At 44.2% G+C, this 23183-nt stretch overlaps 1 long non-coding RNA gene across 1 annotated transcript; it reads right to left on the bottom strand.

Moving 5' to 3' along the window:
* Window positions 1-4540: 4540 nt before the first annotated feature.
* Window positions 4541-6582, bottom strand: LOC138649463 (uncharacterized). Its single transcript, XR_011315319.1, has 3 exons — window positions 6501-6582; window positions 6176-6390; window positions 4541-5154 (listed from the first exon to the last, which is right to left on the bottom strand). It is a non-coding gene; the product is annotated as an uncharacterized lncRNA (long non-coding RNA).
* Between the last annotated feature and the right edge of the window lie 16601 nt (window positions 6583-23183).

Raw genomic sequence — 23183 nt, 5'->3', positions numbered from 1 at the left:
GAAATGTCTATGCCAGTTGGCATAAGCTTTTTAGATCGAGCTCCTGAAAAACAGGACTGTTTCCAGTTATTACACATCCTGATAATTAATTACCCCTTTAGAACACCCGTTTAATAAGAGCAGGCATCTATTAGGATTAGATACATCATTTGTTCCTGGGCTTAATCCAAACTCTGTTACGGGGGCGGTTAAACTTTTTAAGTACAATATGGAGCTTCTTTTTGGGCAGAGATATCTTTTGAACCCTCATATGTTCCCCAACTCAGGTGCAACGGCAACCTCAGGACTCCTTATACTGCACCCATTGGTGTTTTTTTATGTCATTAAAGCCCCTCTATTACAAGCACCTAGCAACAGCAACTATGCATGCAACTAGAGAACTTAAAGGGACCTGTCACTTGGCATAAACATGTCATTTTTTTCGACCTGGTGTAAACACCGCTGTTCTCCTGAATCCGACGATGTTTTTATTTTCTTCCTGCGCCTTTCTGTTTCTGAGATATGGCCTCCTCTTCCCGATATATAAATCTAGTCTCGTTACTAAGTGGGCGTGACCATCAACTTTTATCTGTGGGCGTGTTCATGAAGGCCACGCCTACTTGCACTAGATTTATAGACAGGGAAAAAAGGGTCATATCTCAGGAACGGAGAAGAGCAGGAACAAAAGTAAAACATCACCGGATTCAGGAGAACAGCGGCATTTACCCCAAGTAATAAAATTACATGTTTGTAGCAAGTGGCAGGCCCCCTTTAAATAATACTATAAATATAGATGCTAGATAATCCGTAATATGGGTTGTTAACTACGTCAGCTTAAGTACTTTATGCTGGGAGCGCTGGATGTGAAATTAATGTCACATTTGGAAAACTCGGTTATCATCTCATAGAATAATTCCCCCCGAGACAATATAATTACACAATGAGCGAGCATGTAATCAAAAGAACATTTATTAAATCAATAAAAGCAGCAGCACATGTAACCATACAAATACATAAGCGATATCAGTCCATCTTGTTGAGCTGCTTACCCTTGAGTTCAATTCATTTTCTATGGAGGAAACACATTCTAGTACTTATTTCTTAAAGGGATACACACACCATAAAACATGTTTCTCCGTGTCCCTACAAGGATGGGCAAAATGCCACAATGGTAGTTAGCGGCAAATATTGAGTTCACTGCCCTAGCCATCCATTATGTCTATCTTGCTAAGCTTATTAGGTTAGTCCCAAGCTCCCAGTGGACGTGGCCCACCGGACCTTCTGGCTAAGCCACCACCTTTTGTGCCTAGGACCCTCATCCTTAAAATGCGATCATCTCCAAATGCTTTTGTCCTGATAATGCTAAAAATTGAAGGCTGCGCTTGTCAACCAGGGGATCTGCCAAATGGTTTCCACCAATAGAAGTGGGTTGACCAGCTTCCAGCACTGTGGGATCGCTCATTTCCAGGATCTGTGGGATTTTCAGAGCTCAAGCTGATCATAAGGAGATGGCATAACCTAGTGATATACCACCATGTTATTACCAATGATGAAAGGCACATCTGTAAATATTGGGCGTCTTGGGTTGCAGTAGACTTATCTGGGCCAAACTGAAGGGTGAGGAACCCTTGGACGCCCTTGGTATTAACCCTTTGGACTTTGTTGTAGGGTTTCCAGAGACACAAGCTCAGCGTAGTCTCTGTTAGACAAGATGGTGAAATCTGAGACATACGGTCAAGACAAGATCTGTGAAGCATAGTCAGAAAAGCCAAAGTCAGGCCAGGAAGACCTCAATTAATACGCTGCTCCAGCTGAAGGTCAGGGCAGGCGGCAAACAAGAATCAAGACAGGGTACAAGTAGGGTCTCACACTGGAAGACAATACTAAAGAAATCCATGGTACAGACAGGAACTAATGTAAAGGAGCATGGGAGAGGGTCCCTTAAAAGGGGTTGTAGCACGTTACTAAATTATCCTCTAACGATGGGATATTGGATAAATTATTGATCACCGGAACTTAAACTGCTGTGATTCCGTTAAATCCCAAAAACGAGGCTCTGAAAATCTGCTTCTGAATCTGCCCTTCCGCTCCATTAATTCTCTATGAGGCCAGAGATAGTGAAGCACAACATTCGACCGTCTCGGGCAGTTCCATAGTGAATGAGTGAAGCAGAGGTGTACATGCTCGACCTTCGCTCCATTCTTTAGAGCCCCATTCTGTGGTGATCACATTGGTTTGACCCCTAGCTATCAAGTAGTTACCCCCTTATCCTACCAGTAGGGGAACATGTATTAATTTGGCAGAGCCCATTAAAGTATTCTGTATATCCGTAGGATATTGGTTGGGGAAGAAGCACTAGGATCCCCACAGGCCCTTTAAGAGACCAGGAGACGACCCTAACTCTGTGCTACGCCAGCGTCCCCCTTTCTCAGGACCAGTGCAGGTCCCAGGAGGTGACTTGATGGCATTTCTTGTATGTGTGTCACCTTTTATAAGTTTCTGTAATTTCCACAAGTACATGGAGCCTTATGCCCTGATCCATAGCACCACACGCGGTATTTAATTATTGACAAGATGTGCGGTTTGTTATATTAGATTCAATTGATGTATTATCATCATGCTTCCTATGATTCCTATAATAACCGTGGCCTCCATCAGGTTTCCCAATAATTGAGAAGAGGAAATTGTGCGTTTATTGGTTTACACGTAGAGATAATCTAGGATTCCCACAATCACTTCCATGATAGAGATATGGAATCCTAGAAGGGGGTCTTCTCCGTGATTAACACAATCTACAACCACAGCAATAATGCAGAATGATCATTGTGCCCATTCGTGCACAGAGATTTTTTTCTATAATCATCGATGAGAGATGATCATTTCCCAAGAAAATCATCGCTAGAGGATTTGTTATTAGTATAGTGATACCGTCCAAAATGATCAATAATGTACAAATGTAACAGCCAGGGCCGAGAGCTGCTGAGTTTTTCATCTTGGATATTTTTTGCACCATTTCTTCACCCATTAAGTAAAATACGGTAAGTTACTTGCATTTTTTTTCTAAAATACGCAGCGTGAAATTTTCACCAAAATATCATTGTGGAAACGTGGCCCAAGACATTTTCAAAGTGATCAGGCAGCGATCAGGCACTTGCCAAAACCAATCAACCTTCCAGAGATCAGACAAATCAAAAGCGATCCAGCCTCCCATCGATTAGACATGTCCAAAATGATCAACACCCCAGCTGTCAAAGATATATATAAAGTGATAAGGCCCACAGCGATCAGACATGTCCAGCGATCAGATACAGTATGTCCAAAGTGATCAGCCGGTCAATGATCAGACATGTCCAAAGCAATCAGCCACCCAATGATCAGTCATATCCAAAGTGATCAGCATCCCAGAGATCAGACATGTCCAAAACGATCAGCATCCCAGCAATAATAATAATAATCTTTATTTTTATATAGCGCTAACATATTCCGCAGCGCTTTACAGGTTGCACACATTATCATCGCTATCCCCGTTGAGGCTCACAATCTAGGTTCCCTATCAGTATGTCTTTGGAATGTGGGAGGAAACCGGAGTACCCGGAGGAAACCCACGCAAACACAGAGAGAACATACAAACTCTTTGCAGATGTTGTCCTTGGTGGGGTTTGAACCCAGGACTCCAGCGCTGCAAGGCTGCCAATCAGAGATATCCAAAGTGGTCAGGTCTGGCTCACAATGATCAGGCATGTCCAAAGTGATCAGGCCCCCCAATGATCAGACAAGTCCAAAGTGGTCAGGCTTCCAATGATCAGACATGTCCAAAGCGATCAGGACCCCAATGATCAGACATGTCCAAAGCGATCAGTATCTCAGCAATCAGACATGTCTAAAGTGATAAGGTTTCCAGCAATCGCATATATCCAAGGTGATCCACATCCCAGCGATCAGAGATATCCAAGGCAGTCAGGACCCCAGTGATCAGACATATCCAAAGCAATCAGGCCCCCAAATGATCAGAGATATCCAAAGCGATCAGGCCCCCCAATGATCAGAGATATCCAAAGCGATCAGCATCCCAGCAATCAGAGATATCCAAAGCGATCAGGCCCCCCAATGATCAGACATATCCAAAGCAATCAGCATCCCAGCAATCAGAGATATCCAAAGCGATCAGCATCCCAGCAATCAGAGATATCCAAAGCGATCAGGCCCCCCAATGATCAGACATATCCAAAGCAATCAGCATTCCAGCAATCAGAGATATCCAAAGCGATCAGCATCCCAGCGATCAGACATATCCAAAGCGATCAGGCCCCCCAATGATCAGACATATCCAAAGCAATCAGCATTCCAGCAATCAGAGATATCCAAAGCGATCAGCATCCCAGCGATCAGACATATCCAAAGCGATCAGGCCCCCAAATGATCAGACATATCCAAAGCGATCAGCATCCCAGCAATCAGAGATATCCAAAGCGATCAGCATCCCAGCAATCAGAGATATCCAAAGCGATCAGGCCCCCCAATGATCAGACATATCCAAAGCGATCAGCATCCCAGCAATCAGAGATATCCAAAGCGATCAGCATCCCAGCAATCAGATATCCAAAGCAATCAGCATCCCAGCAATCAGATATCCAAAGCGATCAGCATCCCAGCAATCAGATATCCAAAGCAATCAGCATCCCAGCAATCAGAGATCTCCAAAGTGATCAGGCCCCCCAATGATCAGACATATCCAAAGCGATCAGGCCCCCAAATGATCAAAGCAATATGGCTCCCAGTGATAAGACATAGCTAAAGGACAGGTGCTGGTTGTTCATTGTGGGTAACCTCTTTAGACATCTGGGGGTCTCTGGTTTGGCTGGTATGAGCAGATTCTCCATACCAAGTTGGGTTTATTTTAATTTCCTTTGTATTACAATTTTTTATCCAAAAATACAGAGCTTCAGAATTCTGGTTTTGTTGGATAATTACGCAGCCGGTACAGAAAACACATTATAGCGTGTGAAATGGGTCTGGTCCTCTGGGAGGAATTTAAACCTAACTGGAGCTTGGACATAAAGGATGTGAAATGTGAAGGTCGCACAGAAGTCGTCTGTCTTCCATTTCCCGGTAGAACAGCCACATCAAAGTTCTCAATAGCCAATTAACTTCCACGGCAGAAGCTCATTTTGATTTCTATAATAAAACAGATTGGATTGTGAATTATTTCTTCAGAGATGGATATTACACTTCTGTACTGGTGACACAATGCTGTTTGCACACACAGAGCCGAGGGTTACATAGTATCTATATAATGTGCAGATGATGGAGACACATTGACTGTTCGGTTATAGGAGAGTCATAAAAATGGATATAATATACAGTATTCCTGGGGGTGGAAACCTTGAGGGAGACAGATAGAAAATTATGACTGTGGGATCTGTCAGATATTTATGCCTTCGCCAAGGGCAGAAGGTCAGAACACATAAGCATTCAGGTTATAAATGCTTCAAATGCTATTATTCACCCTGTTCATTTCTGTCTCCTTCATTTTGTTTATTCTGTTTCATCATAGGAGAGAGGCAAAGAGACAAGCTGGCAGTGCTGATGCTTTCTTGTAAGAGTTTATCTCACCACAGTGCTGAATTCACAGCTACACTGCTCAGTACTAATATATAATGCTATTCATGCTTCTGGAGCTTTCTAGTAAATGCATTCAAGTGCTGGATTCACAGCTACTCTGCCCAGTACTGCTGTATAATATTAGAAAGCTGCTGCAGCATGTAGGATAAGTATTTTATCACACACCAGTGTGGGATTTACAGCTACCCTGATCTGTACTTTTGAATAGTACTATGCATGCTGCTGCTACTCCCTAGTTTTGCATTACTCAGCACTACTTTATGATGTCCAGCAGGTGTCTTCTAATTTTTGCATCCTTCGGGTGTTTTTCATCCCAGAGCTGGATCCAAAGCTACACTGCTTAAAACTACTGTGTAACATTGTCCATGCTGCTGCTTTCTAGTATGTGTTTTATCTCACCCCAGTGCTATATTCATTGCTAGGCTGATCAGTGCTGTTGTATAATTTCCCTTAAGCTTCTGTCTAGTATTTTATTTCACCACATGGCTGAATTCACATCTACACTTCTCTGTACTGTTGTATAATTGTATAATATCCGCCATTCTGCTGCTTTCTAGAAAGTGTTTTATCTCACCACAGAGTTGGATTCACACCAAGTCCAAGGAAATAACGGATTACAAGTTCCACTCTTAGTCTGCTTTTGGGGTGTCCATATGAAAGAAGGTCCTTGGATGATTTCCTGGAGCCCATCCATATGAAAGAATTTATGAGTATGACAACTTCATTTCCACTTTCCTTCCTTCCTGCATTTGATTGCTATACAGAAATTCTGACTGTATCCATGTAGAACTGTGTAGCAGGAGAAAAGTCATAGAAAAGAAGAGAAAAATCAGAGTGATAAGACGCCTTCTGCTGTGTAGTGAATCTGCTGTCACCGTCGTTCCCCCCACTCTCCGTACCTGTGTGTGGCAGGTTGCCCGCTGGGAAGCTATTCTTTGATATCCGCCTTTGATATCTGGTTATTAAACACAGTCAGCTCCTGTTTAATTGCAGCAAAATAACAAAAACGTTTTCCGGTTGTAAAATATAGTAACAGACATCATGTTATAATGCACCAGTACTATGTCATAGGGCAGGTGTGGACTCGATGTCTGCACTGGTCTTTGGATCACCTACTATTACTGGACTGTTCCTTGGACTACCAGCTATTATAGTAGTAGTCCTTGGGCTACCACCTATTACTACATTGGTCCTTAGGGTATCACCTATTACTGCACTGTTCCTTGGACTACCAGCTATTATAGTAGTAGTCCTTGGGCTACCACCTATTACTACATTGGTCCTTAGGGTATCACCTATTACTGCACTGTTTCTTGGACTACCAGCTATTACAGTAGTAGTCCTTAGGGTATCACCTATTACTGCACTGGTGGTTGAGGTACCACTTATTACTGCACTGGACCATGGGCTACCCCCTATTACTCCACAGGACCATAATGGGCTACCACCTACTACTGCACTAGTCATTGGGCACCACCTATTACTACACTGGTCCTTAGGGTATCACCTATTACTGCACTGTTCCTTGGACTACCAGCTATTATAGTAGTAGTCCTTGGGCTACCACCTGTTACTACACTGGTCCTTAGGGTGTCACCTATTACTACACTGGTCCTTGGGCTATCAACTATTATAGTAGTAGTCCTTAGTGTTCTGTCCCCACATGAGGCGAATGGAGGTGTGGTTGATTAATAAGTGTTGTGAGAGAGATAATCGTACCTCCGTATTTCCTCGATGTGAGGCAGACAGGACCAATGCTGCTCAACGTCCAGAGAGATGATGCACTCCAGGGATTGTGTAATCCAGACTTGTTTATTTTGTAGATCTGGACATACAGCGTATAACTGGTAATACAGAACTTCTCCAGAAATGCAGGGTAGACAGGGTACAGTAAGATGTAGCACCAAGTGTGTCTGCAAGTGTGAGCAGCAAGAGAGAGTGGTCGAAAGACTGATGCCTTCCTAAGCCCAGTTCAAAAGCACGTCCTCTCATAACAGAAAGTAAACTGGAAATGGCTGCCAGAGGAAGAGAAGATTTGACCCCTGAACCGGATGTAAGACATGCCCACAAGAAATACATGAAAAACAAGCTGCCATACAGAAAAAGGCCATTGGGTGGCAGCAGAGTAAAATATAACAACATACATGGAAACTGAGGAATATACATGGAACAGCACACTTAGGGTATCACCTATTACTACACTGGTCCTTAAGGTATCACCTATTACTACACTGGTCCTTAAGGTATCACCTATTACTACACTGGTCCTTAAGGTATCACCTATTACTGCACTGGTGGTTGAGGTACCACTTATTACTGCACTGGACCATGGGCTACCACCTATTACTCCACAGGACCATAATGGGCTACCACCTACTACTGCACTAGTCATTGGGCACCACCTATTACTGCATTGGACCATGTGCTAACACTGGTCCTTAGGCTATCACCTATTACTCCAAAGGACTGCTATAGGCTACCACCTAATACTACACTGGTCCTTAGGCTACTACCTATTACTGCACTGGTCCTTAGGCTACCACCTATTGCTGCCCTGGATCATTAGCTATCACCCATTACTGAATCTGGCATTGGACTACCACCTATTACTGTAAATCGATCATGGGCTACCACCAATTACTGTACTCGATCATGGGCTACCACCTATTACTGTACTCGATCATGGGCTTCCACCTATTACTACACTGGTCCTTGGGGTGCCACCTATTACTACACTGGTCCTTGGGGTGCCACCTATTACTACACTGGAACATGAACTATCACTTATTGCTGCACTGATCCTTGGGCTAAACCTTCTTTCTGCATTGGTTCTTGGGCTACCACTTATTAATACAGTGGACTTTCTCATTACCAACTTTTAATATATTGGTCCTTGGGCTTCCACCTATTACTGCACCAAACCTTAGGTACCAGCTATTACTACACTGGCCCTAGGCTACCACCTATTGCTGCCCTGGATCATGAGCTATCACCCACTACTGAATCTGGCATTGGGCTACCACCTATTACTGTACTCGATCATGGGCTACCACCTACTACTACACTGGTCTTTGGGGTGCCACCTATTACTACACTGGAACATGAGCTATCACTTATTGCTGCACTGATCCTTGGGCTAAACCCTCTTTCTGCATTGGTTCTTGGGCTACTACTTATTACTACAGTGGACTTTCTCGTTACCAACTTTTAATGTATTGGTCCTTAGGCTTTTACCTATTACTGCACCAAACCTTGGGTACCACCTATTACTACACTGGCCCTAGGCTACCACTTAGAACTTCAGTGGAGTTTTGGCTTCCACCTATTATTGCAATTGTCGATGTGATACTATTACTGCACTGAAGCTTGGGATACCATTTATTACGGCATTCCTGTTTGGGCTATCGCCTATTACTACACTGGCCCTTGGGCTACCTCCCTATTGCTGCACTGATCCATGATGGACTGCCCCTGTCCAATAATTAAATGCATCTGGAATCGGATCACCACCAATCTGATATTGCTGGCCCATCTTAAGCCCTAGTAAACCTCTGTCTTCATGGATACCATAGACAGGAAAGGTCATAAGAGCAACATTTTCCTATTCATCGTCATCAAATCGTCAGTAATTGATTTTATAGGAAGAGCTTGGGTGTAAAATATGGAGGAAAGTAGGACCAATCAATCAGGGTAAAAGCAAATGTCCCTGTGAATATGTTTCCACACGATTAGTGATATGTGTGGTCTGATGTTTCAGGATTCTTGAAATCCAGTTTCTATATATTCCAGGCAGCGCGGTCCTGAAACGAGCGCCGTCTCCTCTCTTTGATGGTGTCATAGATGCACTGCGGTCTGTCATCACCGGTGGAGAACACACGACTCTTCTGTATTCATTGCCGGAAACTGATGGCAGGATAAAGCCACCGTATATTGTAAGACGAGGGGTCGCCATCCTTCTTGTTAGCAGAATTTGGAGAGTGCGCCCGGTAAGTTTTTATTAACTCGGCCCAGATTGTATCTCGGCAGAAAGACTAGTTCTTTTTGTATTCCAAGAACAAAATGTGAAAGGTCGTTTATTCTGACTACATGAGAGGAAGAATATGACCCGGACATCATACGCCTGAGCAGATGTACGGCGCCGATCGGATGATAAAGAGCAGGAACGCATTGATATTCCCTACAATGTAACTATATATTTCTCTACATTTAATACAGTGACGAGCGCAGAGGAGCAGGTTAGGACTTCATATTCCGGGGGTCTGATACAAAGTCTTAGCTCACACCGAATAACCTAAACCATCTCCATAGGTTCACAGTTGGCGACCAGAATCCTCCAGTAGGTCCACGATCTCACACATCAATGGTGGCAACCCGTCAGCCCAAAGCAGCTTCCATCATCAGGATTGGTCTGCTTAGCAGGGTCCCGTGGCTCTCTGGCTCCTACACAGGAGGTCTAGACTTCAATAAAGGGGCCCCCAGGTTGTATCTGTGGAGTAGATGCTGACTACATGAGTGGGCGGAGGACAAAGCCAAAAAAGCCAGGTCAGAGCCGGAAAGGCAGTGTCCAAGAAAGAAATCAAGCGCCGAGTCCAAGAGTTCACCTAAAGTGTAAGGCAAAGAGGAGTCTGGTTGTCTGAATGGCTAAACCAAGAGAAGATTAACAGGATAATTAGGAGAATAGTCAGAAAATCAGTCGGAATGGAGTAATCCAAAAGTGCCGCAGAGTGGTAACACAAGTGGGCCATAGCTGTACCAGGGGACAAGGCATAGGGGATATAAATGGGGCAAATAGCCCATCAGGAGAGCTAAAGGGCCACCAAAACCAGACCACTGAGCAGTTAGTAATTGGCTTTGTAGTCAGACCACGTTATTGGCCCTGGGCAGCGACATGTATACTGCCAAGTATGGGAACAAAGCAGCAGCATCTGACAAGAGGCAGGTAAGTACATAAGAAATGGAATCTAAGGCCGCGTTCACACAAAGTTCTTTGAGGTGCTCCAAAACCACAAGTTTCTAAGTAGAAACCACTTCAGGAAAAGCTCCTTTTTTGGAGAAGTTTTAGTAAGAGTTTTTTTAATAGATTTTTGTCAAGCTTCTGATTGGAGAGTGTTTAGGTTGGAGAGGTTTCTTTCAGGATCCGCTTCCTTTCTTCCACCAAGTTTATTTACAAAACCTCTACAGGGAAAAAAAATCTTATATGAACAGCAAAGTGGATTTCCCATAGAAATTAAGTAGAAGAGTTCCAAGAGTTAAGTAAAAGTTTTCCAAGTTTTTTAAATGGTTGTTGATGAGGATTTCAGAAGGGATGTGCTTAAAAAAAAAAGTATTTGTTAACCATAAACTAAAGGTCCAGTAAAAGATACACAAGAAGAAAAGGAGCCACAATATGATCTGCACACCACCAATCAAGTATATGAAAAAAGAACAGCTTTATTGGTAACAAAACAGTTAAAAACAATACACCAAACAACTCCCCCATAAGGTCTGTCCGAAATGATATCACATCAATAAAATGAATAACACACATGGCGCCAGACACAGATATACAAATGCAAAATACGGCTGGGAATGATCTTGTGAAAATATATATATAGACCATATACTCAAACCTAATGTAGGGATACGGATCAAGGCCACAAGCCTAATACATAAATAGCACATGGACAAAGATCTACCAATAACAGGGCCTTAGCCCCTAATACAAGATGAACAAATCATGTCCACTGCCCATGGTTAGGGCCGCAGCCACAAAGACCCAGATGAACATATCACCCCAGCAGCATGCATAAAGTTACCCAATGATCACCTAAAATAGGAAGGGTAACCCCGGCAACCAGTGTGCGGACCAGGACCAAGAGGTGGGAGAACCCAACGCGTATCGCGGTTTCCAAGACCGCTTCGTCAGGGGTAGTGACTTACCATAAAAAGCCTGCGTCCTTATATATCAAAATAGAGCGGCCGTAAGTGAGCACCGGTGTGTGGCCTGTCCCGGACCGGAAACACGGAGACCGGAACTGGTCATGAGGGAGGGTCAAAGGACAGGTATAGTCGCACTTGCGCAAACAGTAGGGGATGTCAAAAGTGGGCAGACGTCTCTGCTCACACTGTTCCAATGCGCACGCGCTGAGAAAACAGCCGGCGGTCCGCATAGGAACAAGGAGAAGAAATCTTCAGGGGCAGCCAGAGGTATATAGCGAGAACACAGCTATGTATGTGAGCGTATAAGGAGAAAAGAAGGAAAAAGAAGGAGGCATAGCCAAAAATGTGTCTGAAAATACAGACCATTTGGAAAGAAAATAATAATACTGAAAGGAAAAACATTTAGTTAAACAAATGCTAAATACACAAATCAAACAAAAACCTGTAAATAATAATTATACCTGGAAATATAACGAGAAAAGTAAGAGGGATACCACCCAAATGTCCCAGACCCAATAAACCATAAATAAGACCCATTTACAATTATACAAAAATATTTCAAAATTATGACATAATACAAAATAGGGGCGATGGTACAGATGGTACAAATATTTGAAGGGTTTCTGAGGGATGTTATTCTGGATTATCTCAATGAGAATAACTGTTTAACTCCATATCAGCATGGGTTTATGAGAAATCGCTCCTGTCAAACCAATCTAATCAGTTTTTATGAAGAGGTAAGCTATAGGCTGGACCACGGTGAGTCATTGGTCGTGGTATATCTCGATTTTTCCAAAGCGTTTGATACCGTGCCGCACAAGAGGTTGGTACACAAAATGAGAATGCTTGGTCTGGGGGAAAATGTGTGTAAATGGGTTAGTAACTGGCTTAGTGATAGAAAGCAGAGGGTGGTTATAAATGGTATAGTCTCTAACTGGGTCGCTGTGACCAGTGGGGACCGCAGGGGTCGGTATTGGGACCTGTTCTCTTCAACATATTCATTAATGATCTGGTAGAAGGTTTACACAGTAAAATATCGATATTTGCAGATGATACAAAACTATGTAAAGCAGTTAATACAAGAGAAGATAGTATTCTGCTACAGATGGATCTGGATAAGTTGGAAACTTGGGCTGAAAGGTGGCAGATGAGGTTTAACAATGATAAATGTAAGGTTATACACATGGGAAGAAGGAATCAATGTCACCATTACACACTGAATGGGAAACCACTGGGTAAATCTGACAGGGAGAAGGACTTGGGGATCCTAGTTAATGATAAACTTACCTGGAGCAGCCAGTGCCAGGCAGCAGCTGCCAAGGCAAACAGGATCATGGGGTGCATTAAAAGAGGCCCGGATACACATGATGAGAGCATTATACTGCCTCTGTACAAATCCCTAGTTAGACCGCACATGGAGTACTGTGTCCAGTTTTGGGCACCGGTGCTCAGGAAGGATATAATGGAACTAGAGAGAGTACAAAGGAGGGCAACAAAATTAATAAAGGGGATGGGAGAACTACAATACCCAGATAGATTAGCGAAATTAGGATTATTTAGTCTAGAAAAAAGACGACTGAGGGGCGATCTAATAACCATGTATAAGTATATAAGGGGACAATACAAATATCTCGCTGAGGATCTGTTTATACCAAGGAAGGTGACGGGCACAAGGGGGCATTCTTTGCGTCTGGAGGAGAGAAGGTTTTTCCACCAACATAGAAGAGGATTCTTTACTGTTAGGGCAGTGAGAATCTGGAATTGCTTGCCTGAGGAGGTGGTGATGGCGAACTCAGTCGAGGGGTTCAAGAGAGGCCTGGATGTCTTCCTGGACCAGAACAATATTGTATCATACAATTAGGTTCTGTAGAAGGATGTAGATCTGGGGATTTATTATGATGGAATATAGGCTGAACTGGATGGACAAATGTCTTTTTTCGGCCTTACTAACTATGTTACTATGTTACTATGTTACAGGCCCATAACATATTTATCCATCAAAAATGGAGGTCGCCAACCCCCCCCCTTAATAGAACATATAGTCCATAAAGGTCCACTGATATCCTAAAGCCAGTTCACAGTGGCGAGAATCCATGGAAGAGAAAGGGGGAATACCCCCGCCAATCCATCCAATTCCGGAAATGGCCACTAGAAAACGCCATAACTCCCAGTGTTGTCCAATTTCCCAAGTATATGTAGAACATCCAGTATATCCAACCATACAGGAGAAGTTTTGAGGGAGACCTTCTCATAAATGCCATCCATCCACAGAGTCCCATCCAAACATCATCAATCCAGAATAAATGGAATGGGATGGAGTCCGAATCCAGAATTTTTAGAATTTTTAGCCCAGGAAACCTGTAAAAAGGAGATCCTCATTAATACCCTGAGGCGCTAAAGAATCAAGCAGATAGATCCACCGAGATTCCACTTGCAAGAGTCGTTTGTGTAGGGAGCCACCCCTCCCGGAGCCCCTAACATGTTCCAAACCAATTATCTTGGTATTGGCATAGCTACCGCCATGGTGAAGTAGGAAATGTGAGGCCACTGTAGTGAGCGTCTTACCCTTCTGGCTGTCTGCGGCTGCCGTACTAATAGTAGAGAAGTGACCCTGCATTCTCCGACGCAGCTCTTGCGAGGTCTGACCTACATAAATACAGGGACACGGACAAATCAAGGCATAAATCACGCGAGAGGTTTTGCAATTGATATATGCCTTTAGTCTGTGTTGCATCTGATCAGTGGGATTGCAAAAAACGCGTCGGATACATATATGGACACATGTTGCAATCCCCGCACGGAAATGAGCCTCTCAACGATATTCCCCGATTGAGTCTCCGTGTGGGCCTCATGTAATGACTTTGGGTGAGTATATCCCTAAAATTAGGTGCCCTCCTAGCAGTTGTCAATGGACAAACGCTGACCACCTGAGATGTTTGTGTGTCCATAGTTAAAATCCTCCAGTGGTCATTCAAAATCCTACTCACCTGAGGCCATTGGGTGTGATATCCCGTAATAAAACGCGCATAACTATCCGATCTCCTCTTGTTAGTGACAAGCAAGGAATCTTGTGTCTGCCGGCTCGCCCTCTGATAGGCGCGGGAAATACATTTTTTAGGATAATTCCTGCTTTGAAATATTTTGGTAAGATCCTGGGCTTCCGTCTTGAAATCTGAGTCCTGCGTACAGTTCCGTCTAGCCCTGAGGAACTGGCCAATCGGAACCCCATCCCTCGTATGCTTCGGATGAAAGCTCCGATATTCCAACAGACTGTTGACAGCAGTGGGTTTCCGGTATAAACATGTGGATAGCATGCCGTCCTGACACTTGACCTCCAGGACCAAAAAATTAACTGTAACAGAGGAAAAATGATGAGTCAAAAAGATATTAAAAGGATTATTGTTGAGGAAGCCCAAAAATTGGAGACATTCCTCAGATGAGCCAGACCAAATGAAAAATAAATCGTCTATGAAGCGCGACCAATGTCGCACCCTGTTGTTAAAAACATTGGATACATAGATGACTGTGGACTCCCACCACCCTAAAAAAAGATTTGCAAAGGCTGGGGCACATCGTGCCCCCATGGCCACACCAGAGGTCTGCAAAAAATACGCCCTGTCAAACAGAAAGGAATTGTGTCTCAAAACAGAATTAAGCAAATCAATAATAAAGGAGTCGTGCATTCTGTCTGAGTCTGTCTGTTGGTCAAGAAAGAACAGAACTGCATGCATGCCATTGTCACGATTAATGTTTGAGTACAGCGACTCGACGTCGCAGGTGACCATGAGTTCGCCTGGTGCTAGCGTCACCCCTTTATATCTGCTGATAAAGTGCGATGAGTCTTTCGTGTATGATGGTAATGTGGCCACAAGCGGCACATAGGTACATGCCCTCTCACACAGGCTGCCAATGCTGGAGACTATTGGAGATATTTCCATTTGGACCCAAACACTTGGCGCTAGCGTGCTATGGGGTAAATCACAAATAAGCTTATTGATCCCCTGTGCAATTATGGGATCAGACATGTGCATGTGCTGTATGGAGGGAGGTTCTGACCCATCATCTGATGACGCCAACTTGTCATTACCTAACTGCTGCAGCCAATCACAGGCTGCAGCGGTGCTCGGATTTCCAAACAGTGCTTGCAGAGTCGCCGCAGACCCCTGGAGAAGCCTGCGCTGGGTGACATTTATTAAATCATGGAGCTGAAAAAAAAAATCAGCAGCGTAGATATAAAATCCTCAGCCTTCCCTTCACAATTTGGTGCAGATTTTGACACTGCAGATTTAAATGCAGAAATCCCAAATGGAGATCAGATTGTTCCCTTTCCATGAGCAAAAATTAGGTTTTAAATAACAGTAATCTGCTCTGATCGTGGAGTTTTTTTGTTGTTGTTGCATTTTTGCTGCAGATTTGAAGCAGTGTTTTTATGGATTTTTTAGTGCAGATCCGCTGCATTTTTTATATGCATTTTTCTACTATATGGGAAAAATATGCAAAAAAAAAGTGCACAGTTCAACAGCGTCTTTAAAATTATGGTGGCCTGGAGTTTTCATAAAGTCACATCTTCTCTGCTTGAACTGTTTAATACAGCGGATTTTCTGCACTAAAATCACAGCAGAAAAACAACTTTGCCTTTATGCTATGTGGGAACACGGCCTTACACTACGGCGTGCTGTCCGCTCTTGCCGAACTACAACTCCCAGCGGTGGAGACTGCAGTGATACGTGTAGTTCTGTTCGTTCCATGTTCGCTTTATAGTGGAGATTTCTGGGTCTCGTCTCAAGTTATCAAGATGTTTCCTCTGCGACGACTTTTGTGGTTTTAACTTATTATCTGGTGTAATTATCTGGAGTGAGCGTCTGCTGAAATGTCAAGATGGTCAGAAGTCACGTTTATATAGTAGACGGAACAAAGAAGGAAAATGAAGAAAGGAGAGCATGCAACACGGTAAAATGCAAAAACGACACCGCGCAGGGCGCAGCCGCCGACCTTTACATAAGAAAACTATGTATCTGCATCATTCCCATACTAGAAAGGAGAAAAGCATGGCGGACTTCTTCCAGAAACAGCGCCACCCCCTTCTATAGGTTGTGTCTGGTATTACAGCTCAGCACCGGTAAAAGTGAAAAGGATGGAGCCGCAATACCAGACACAACCTGTGGGCAGACATGGCGCTATTTTTTTTGGGAAAAAGTAACCAGGTTTTTCTAGTTTTAGACAAAACCTTTTAACCCCATGGGGTAAAAAAAAAAGAAGAAAGGTCCACTGATGAGAGAAGTGAAGTACAGGAAACTGAATGGACGGCATGGGGGCATTCTTCATGGCATAAGGGACGTTGTAGGTTTGTCAGGGCAAGACAGCGGTAATTAGCGGGTTGTGGCTGTCATGGCGAACATTGCGGCCGTCATGGGGGCATCATGAGTGTCCCAACTGTAAACAGCAATGGAGGCATGAGAGCAATAAAACATGAAGATACTGACAAATGTGATTGTATACATGCATATAACTGTATACGTGTATAGTAGTTATACAGGGTGGCCCCATAACCGGGCCCAGGCGGGGCCTGCCGCTTACTGGGCCTCATTCAGAAGAACTGTGTTACCCATAGCAACCAATCAGGGCTCAGCTTTCACTTTACCTCACAGGCCTCATTCAGAAGAACTGTGTTACACATAGCAACCAATCAGGGCTCAGCTTTCACTTTACCTCACAGGCCTCATTCAGAAGAACTGTGTTACACATAGCAACCAATCAGGGCTCAGCTTTCACTTTACCTCACAGGCCTCATTCAGAAGAACTGTGTTACACATAGCAACCAATCAGGGCTCAGCTTTCACTTTACCTCACAGGCCTCATTCAGAAGAACTGTGTTACCCATAGCAACCAATCAGGGCTCAGCTTTCACTTTACCTCACAGGCCTCATTCAGAAGAACTGTGTTACACATAGCAACCAATCAGGGCTCAGCTTTCACTTTACCTCACAGGCCTCATTCAGAAGAACTGTGTTACCCATAGCAACCAATCAGGGCTCAGCTTTCACTTTACCTCACAGGCCTCATTCAGAAGAACTGTGTTACACATAGCAACCAATCAGGGCTCAGCTTTCACTTTACCTCACAGGCCTCATTCAGAAGAACTGTGTTACCCATAGCAACCAATCAGGGCTCAGCTTTCACTTTACCTCACAGGCCTCATTCAGAAGAACTGTGTTACCCATAGCAACCAATCAGGGCTCAGCTTTCACTTTACCTCACAGGCCTCATTCAGAAGAACTGTGTTACCCATAGCAACCAATCAGGGCTCAGCTTTCACTTTACCTCACAGGCCTCATTCAGAAGAACTGTGTTACACATAGCAACCAATCAGGGCTCAGCTTTCACTTTACCTCACAGGCCTCATTCAGAAGAACTGTGTTACCCATAGCAACCAATCAGGGCTCAGCTTTCACTTTACCTCACAGGCCTCATTCAGAAGAACTGTGTTACCCATAGCAACCAATCAGGGCTCAGCTTTCACTTTACCTCACAGGCCTCATTCAGAAGAACTGTGTTACACATAGCAACCAATCAGGGCTCAGCTTTCACTTTACCTCACAGGCCTCATTCAGAAGAACTGTGTTACCCATAGCAACCAATCAGGGCTCAGCTTTCACTTTACCTCACAGGCCTCATTCAGAAGAACTGTGTTACCCATAGCAACCAATCAGGGCTCAGCTTTCACTTTACCTCACAGGCCTCATTCAGAAGAACTGTGTTACCCATAGCAACCAATCAGGGCTCAGCTTTCACTTTACCTCACAGGCCTCATTCAGAAGAACTGTGTTACACATAGCAACCAATCAGGGCTCAGCTTTCACTTTACCTCACAGGCCTCATTCAGAAGAACTGTGTTACACATAGCAACCAATCAGGGCTCAGCTTTCACTTTACCTCACAGGCCTCATTCAGAAGAACTGTGTTACCCATAGCAACCAATCAGGGCTCAGCTTTCACTTTACCTCACAGGCCTCATTCAGAAGAACTGTGTTACCCATAGCAACCAATCAGGGCTCAGCTTTCACTTTACCTCACAGGCCTCATTCAGAAGAACTGTGTTACACATAGCAACCAATCAGGGCTCAGCTTTCACTTTACCTCACAGGCCTCATTCAGAAGAACTGTGTTACCCATAGCAACCAATCAGGGCTCAGCTTTCACTTTACCTCACAGGCCTCATTCAGAAGAACTGTGTTACCCATAGCAACCAATCAGGGCTCAGCTTTCACTTTACCTCAGTGTGCGGAATGGCTGCGGCCATCATCTCCTTCCTGAGGTCGGTCAGTGTTCTCTATGGAGGACAGTAGTGACGTGTGGGCACAGCATGGCGGATTGTGACAGAGGTGGTGATGTACACACAAGGTCAGTCACAGAATCATTAGTGAGCCATGCCCGTACATTCACGCTCCAGTAACAAGCATTATACACGGTGTGGTGCAGAAGTGACGCGACGTGAGATATGCGGCCAATTTCGTACATGATAAACACCAGGAAACATACAGAACATAAAAATAATCCCAGCAGAACAACATGGCGCCGTGTACGGAAATCACCGGGTGTCCGCAGTGTGAACAGACGGTTACCCGAGTTTTCTGGGATTGTATCCGAAAAATTGAGACAAATTGAGGACTGTTGGCAGCTCTGGGTCCGCAGTTCTGCACCAGGATGACGCTATTCATTTTCTGTCAGATCCGACGACTGAGATCCCTGATGATCCCAAAATCCGCTCTGCAGCCGCGTCCCCTGGATGGAGGGGAGCTGCGCATGCGCCATTGTCTATGGGGCCACAGAACGCCATTTCCAGCAGTCCCATAGACAATGGATGACGTAAGCGCCACTCTGCTCCATCTATGGCGCCTCTGCACAGCGCTCGTTCTCAGTGGATTTCAGAGCCTGAATTTTGGGATCCGAGGGGTTCTATTGTACCACCCTGCGATAGGGGGTAACTTTTTTTTTTCTTAGAAGTCTACAAATAAAGCAGGAATTTACTGGAGCAACACGGCGCCTCAGTTATGGCGCTCCAGCCATTGCATAACTACTACAGCTCCCAGCATGTCCCCACAGGCACCGACATATTTTCTTTACACCGATCGATGTCGGAGATGCAAATGTTAATATTTTTGTTTGCGCGGCTCGTTTCGAGCCTTTTGTTGGGGGTTGATGCAGTTCTGTTCGGCCGTCTGTTGCCGCCGCCGCGTCAGAGCCAGATGTTCCTACTTCAGCGTTCGCCTGTCAGATGGTCTCTGACTTTCAGTAATTACCCAAACAACAGGGCCGAGAAGACAAGTCTGACGGTACACGAGCCTTAATCAGAGAAAGGGAGAAAGCCCGTGCCCCAGAGGAGCCGGCAGCTCAGGGCAGCGCTCGGGCCAGCACCGCGGACAGCAGAGAGGATGGACGCCATGGTGGCCTCGCTCCTCCGCACTCCTCTGGGGGCAGATGCGTCAGATTGTAAGGGTGCAGCACTCGAACGATTCACTTATATCTTCTTATCGTTTAGGGTTTTTATTACCGAAGTAATAAGCAGGATGCAGCAATCTGACCTGCGTATAATCGCCGTATGACAATCTCTTCTACCTCCCAAATCTGCGTCCTAACCACAGTCACTTTCGGACTTCATGTCCCGGCTCATTTCATGATCATTCTCCTGAATCACTTAGACTTTTTTTTGTTACTTGGTCAAAAATGACTAGTTTTCTAGTGGAAATGGCTTCAGGAAACGCTCCTCCATTGGGGAGTTTTTGGAGGAGTTTTTTTTTTGTTTCTTGAGCTATTCGCAAAGTTTTTTTTCTCTCCGAAACATTTTTTGTACAAAGCCTGAAGTGGAAAACAACACTCAAAAGACTGAGCATGTGAACGGCGGAGAGGTTTTACTGTAGAAATGAACAGATCACGGAGGGTCTTTTAGGCAATTTTTTTCCCCACACAACCCAAAAACTGTGTCCACCCGACTCCTCTCTATTATTGGATTCTGATTGACTTCCTAACCTCTGCTCCGGCTCCTCCAGACTATATACTTGGATCAGAGCGTTCTCTTGTCCCTGCATCCCTGATTTTGGATTGTTAGGTTTAGCCCTTCAGCATGCTCCACTGATGAGCAGATACTCCGCAGACCCAACCCAGGGGCCCCTGCAGTGAAATCCAGACACCAAAGAGCTACTTGACCTTACTGAGCAGAATGTCGACCTGTCAGTTTCAATCTGAAGTGTAGACAATTGTTTTATGGGATCCTGGATCCACGCAGGGGTCCCCAACTCCAGTCCTCAAGGCCCACCAACATGTCATGTTTTCAGGATTTCCTTAGTCTTGCCCAGGTAATAATTGCATCACCTGTGCAATGCAAAGGAAATCCTGAAAACATGCCCTGTTGGTGGGCCTTGAGGACTGGAGTTGGGGACCTCTGCACTGGAGGATTCTGGTGGCCCAGTGTGACCTTATGGGTTTGAGTTATGATGTCTGAGGTTGTGTGTTGGACATAAGTATTGATTTTACATCAGTCCAGGAACATTAAGCCATGTAAATCTATGTCTTAGAAAATGGAACATGTCATTATACAAAATGCATAGAAATATAATTTTTTACAACTTTGTAGCTAACATCAATGTGTTCGTGTTCTTTACCCTCAGATTGGCACGGTACTTCTGCTCAGGCCTCTGATGTTTGGCTGTATCTTTCCGTCAGGTAAGTAGGCAAGATGCCTCCAAGAGAACTTTTCCAGCAGACCTCCATAGTAGTCTGATGGGCCAGCACCACCATTTCCTCGAATGCTACATGATCTCACAATAGTGGTAGAAGAAAAGATGGACCTAAGTCCGTCCTAGCAAATTGCTATGTTCAATTACTAATGAATGCTTTTCGTAGAGAGTTGTGTTATGACATAGATACAACACTATAAGTGTACAGTACCTTAAAAGGGACACATAATACAGCAACAACTTGTACTTTACGTTAAATAACTTCCCTAAACTCATTTTATGTGTGCCCACACAAAAATATACTCTTGGTTAAGCCCATTAGTGTTCCTGCACATTACAGTACTGCTTCCATAGCCACCACAGCCGCCCACATAACTATAATGCTACCATAGTCCCCTACACAATAAGATGCCCCCCCACACAGTATAATACCCTTCCAGTACCCACACACAGTAATGCCTCATAGTACCACCACACAATAGGATTCCCCTGTACAGTAATAGCCTCACATCACCTCAACAATATAATGCCCTTACATCCCATTACAAACAGTATAATGCCAACTCTGTACCCCCACAGAGTAATGCCTTCACAACCCCCCCACAGTAAAATGCCCCCCACAGTACTACCAAACAATAGGATGCCTCCCACACAGTATAATGCCCTCTCTGTACCCTACACAGTAATGCCTTCACAGACTGCCACACAGTATAATGCCCTCTCAATTCCCCAACAGTAACACCACACAATGGGATACCTCCAACACAGAATAAGGCCCCATCAGTACACCTCCACAGCCCTCCACACAGTAAAATGCCCCCACAGCACCACCACACAGTAGGATGCCCCCCACATGCAGTAATGCGATCACAGCACCCCCATGTAAGCATCCTATTTGCCTGTTGCATGACCTGGAGGTCTTTGGTGGTGCTTTAGTCTTTACATAAAAGGTTTTGTTGTATTCAAGCTCTGTGTAATGGGCACACAAATACAGTTAAAGCCTGGACATACCTCCCTATAATCCCTATAAAGCTCCCCAAATTCAGCACTGTCCTGTTGGATTCAGAGCAGATGGGAAGCACTCTACAGTGCACTGGGATAGCCTCCCATTAGGAGACGCACTCAGAGTTGTGCTCACCATGGTGGGGAAAGACCAAACAGTAAGAAGTGGGAGCAACAAAGTGACACCAAACTTCCTCCCTGGTAAACATAGACACAGGGATAAATTAAAGAACTTAATGGGTTTCTTAATGCATATGTATACTTTTATCAATAGTTGAGTATCAGATCTTGGATTAGGTTTTGTTAGATTTTGCTGAAAATGCAGAAATCTGTCAATAAACACAAAATGTCCATGAGATAACGTACAGCCGTCTCCAAAGATCTGGAAGTTATCTGTCATATCGGTGCCATCTTGCACTATTTATGCCTCCAGCAGTTCAGTAGAGCGGTCATTAAATTCCCTATCCTCTACTGAAAATGAAATTACTCTGCTGACTGTGGCACAGTCTAAACAGTAAATCTAAAAGCTTAAAAAAAAAAAAAAAAAAGGGGATAAATTACAAATTTTGAAGTGTACTCCAGTGTGGAAATTGGGTATGTATATTGGGATAGTCACATAAAAACACAAATCACCAAGCTATAAAAAAAAAAAAGTCGTATAATGTTGGAAGTTTCCTTTCCTAGAATACTGAACTCCGCAGAGGGGGAACGTTCTTACACAGGGTCCCTGGGCTTATATTTATTGACATCTGAAAGGAATAGGACTCACAGAAGGACTAGATTAGACTAGATGTTTATCTGTCTGTTGTTTCCCTATTGTCTCTCTGATGTCAGCACAACCACCTGGGAGCTCAAGATCAACCAACTAAATTGGAAACCTGTCCACCAGTTACAGAAAAGTTGCAGCTACAAGGTCTCTGAAAATTA

This window comes from Ranitomeya imitator, chromosome 9 (genome assembly GCF_032444005.1).
Source record: "Ranitomeya imitator isolate aRanImi1 chromosome 9, aRanImi1.pri, whole genome shotgun sequence".
Lineage (NCBI taxonomy): Eukaryota > Metazoa > Chordata > Amphibia > Anura > Dendrobatidae > Ranitomeya > Ranitomeya imitator.
The sequence above is the reverse complement of the archived record's forward strand: the minus strand, read 5'-3'. Positions and strand labels throughout refer to the sequence as shown.